Source organism: Eleutherodactylus coqui, unplaced genomic scaffold (assembly GCF_035609145.1).
Source record: "Eleutherodactylus coqui strain aEleCoq1 unplaced genomic scaffold, aEleCoq1.hap1 HAP1_SCAFFOLD_152, whole genome shotgun sequence".
NCBI lineage: Eukaryota > Metazoa > Chordata > Amphibia > Anura > Eleutherodactylidae > Eleutherodactylus > Eleutherodactylus coqui.
Window position 1 is genome coordinate 327915 of NW_027101810.1, and position 2871 is coordinate 330785.

Below are 2871 nucleotides of genomic sequence, written 5' to 3' on the forward strand. Positions count from 1 at the left end.
ATATCTAGCTATAAAAATAGATAGTTATATATCAATATAGATATTTCTAAAAATATCTAGCTTTACGTATAATTTAAACTTCTATAGTTATGGTTTTGTAAGGCTGAAAACAGACATACAGAATTTGTATTATTATCAGCATTATTCTTATAATTGCCATTGATGTTATTCCAGGGTCAGGTAATACACTGCATGAGGCTTTGACCAATTTTTACTATTTTAGGTAAAAAGCTGCATTGACTGCACTTCTGCATTTAGTGCGATATGGTAGGACTGCAAGCAAAGCCTGAGACAAGATCTTGGTGCGCCCCATGACAATACATATCAGGTAGGTATCCTGCCCTAGAGGTATGAAGGCACCATACAGCAGCACTCATCTGTAATCCAACCTGCAGGGACATTGTGTGCTGCTGTAATGCCCCAAAGTTACTGTAAGATTCTATTGCTTTACTGGTTTTTGCTTTTTTTGGTGTTTTTTATCTTTCATCCCAGTGCTACAAAGACCGAGGACAGAAAGCTCTGGCACTGAAATACTGTGATGAGGCTTCAGCCATGCCACCGGTTACTAAAGAGGTGAGGACTGTCAGTAGTAACGTGGTAACACAATTCAACTGTTGTTTCAGCCATTAATTTACTGACCTACTCCACTGCTTACTGTATTGATTCTCTAGAATAGAGCCTCCATAGCCGCCTGTTCCCCATCTTCTATACTAGAAGCTAGAAGTGGTACAACGCAGTACTAGAGTCCCCTTGCCTGTCCTTATCTTATCTTTTATCCAAGCTACAAGGCGTACAACAGGGTACTAGAGCCTCCATTCCCATCTGTATAACCTCTTGTATCCAAGCTAGAAGTGGTACAACAGGACACCAGAGCCTCCTTGCCCACGTTTCATGTTTTGTCACCAGCTGCTTCCTTTGGGTAAGTGAGAATAGTGAGAATTTTGGCCCATGTGAAAGGGGAATTACTGTATGCTAAACTGTTCATTTTCATTACCTTCTATGACATTTATGGAAATGACACGGCACAGATTATTGTTAGGGGTTCCATCATACTCCCCTTCTGTAGCCGCACCGCCTCCACGCTCCCCTCATGTAAGCCCACTTTCCTAGTGTAACCGTATTGTCACCACACCCCCCTTATGTAACCATACCGTCTTCACACTCCCCGCATGTAACCATACCACGGTTCGAAAAGTGTCATAATAGAGCCTTAAAGGGGTTCTGTCATTAAAAACAAAAAAATATACTGTATACTTACCGATTGCTCCCCAGGGAGCCTGCTTACCTCTTCTTCTTATCCCAAATCTTCTCCTGGAGCCGCTTGTCACTTCGGTCACGTGACCTCCAGCAACCCGATTTTCCTCCATCCGGTCAAAAAGTGTACATTGCGCTACCTTCCGCTTCCTTCACTAGTGACGTATGCGTACATTGCCTTGTCAGGAAGCACGGAATGAAAGCAGCCGTGCGAGACAATGGCGCGACTGCGCACCCCGCACACGACTGCGCATGCAGCTATCCTGGAGATAGCTATAGTCTATGGAATATACACGGGCTTTAGCCTTGGCAGTCGTCGTCTTTAAAATCTATGTATAGCTACCTCCCATGCTGTCCATTGGTTTCTACAGTAACATTGCAGCGCCCTCTATTGGTTTTACAGAAACGTGCTGCACCTATGCTCCCTTTAATAAATGATCCCCAAATAGGGGACGTATCAGATGCAACACGCTCAGGCAGCACTCCGGGCGCACCCACAATGCTCTGAGGGAGCTGGAAGACCTTTGCATAGCCCCACCCAACGCTTTCTCAACCGCGCCCTCCCCCCTCCCCCTCACATCCTCCTCAGTCCTTCCTCTTGCACCGTGCTCACGCATCCTAGGCTTGCAGAGCCTGCAGGACTCGTCACCTCCCTACGCAGGATGGTTAAGCAGACGATGACACTAGAAGCAAGCACTAGTTTGCCTCTGAAGGTGCGTCCGTCGGTCGTTTTGAGAGATCTCTTTTGGTGGACGCATTTCGAGTGGGGACGGACGTAAACTTTTTCCCAAAAAAAGGAAAATTGGCTTCGAGCCCATAGGGCTTTATTGGCTTCCCCTGGGCTGGCATTAGTAGACCCTAGTAAGAATAAGAATAGATCAGCATGGTCATCTGAAGAAGTTAAAATGTACAGCAGGCCTTTTTTTTCCCCGCCATACATAAATAAATTCATCCATCCATAACTATAGATTATATAGAGAAATAAATCTTGCTATTTGTATAGCGATAGATAGATAGATAGAGTGAGTAGATTATAGACATACATTATATCCACATGATAGATTTTAGATTATTTATATCTGTGTAGATTTTATCATCTATATTAATTAGATAATCCATAGATCTATTATCTATCTATCAATCAATAGATCTATTATATAATCAACATACATTATAGAATCTACATATATACATAATACAGCTTTATGTGTTTGTGTATGTATGTAGATATATAAATATATATATATATATATATCATCTAAAATCTATCTTTAATCTATATGCACAAAATCTATATAATCTATATCTACATAATTAATAAATAAATAGATAGATTCATTCATTCATATTCATTCATTCATACATACATACATACATACACACTGTATGCAAATGAGCCAGGTGTCTGGCAGGCTGATGTCACTGCATTGTGATGTCATCAATTTAGAAGTATAAATACCGGACTTGGCAGCCATGTTAGTCAGTCTCCGCTGCAGCTCGGAGACGGGAGGTGGGGGAACCCCTATCTCCTCCGAGAAGCCACAGAACTGGACCCTTTTTATTTTTAGCAGAGTGCATTTTTAATGCAGCACACAAGGGGGAGACAGCGGCCTACCA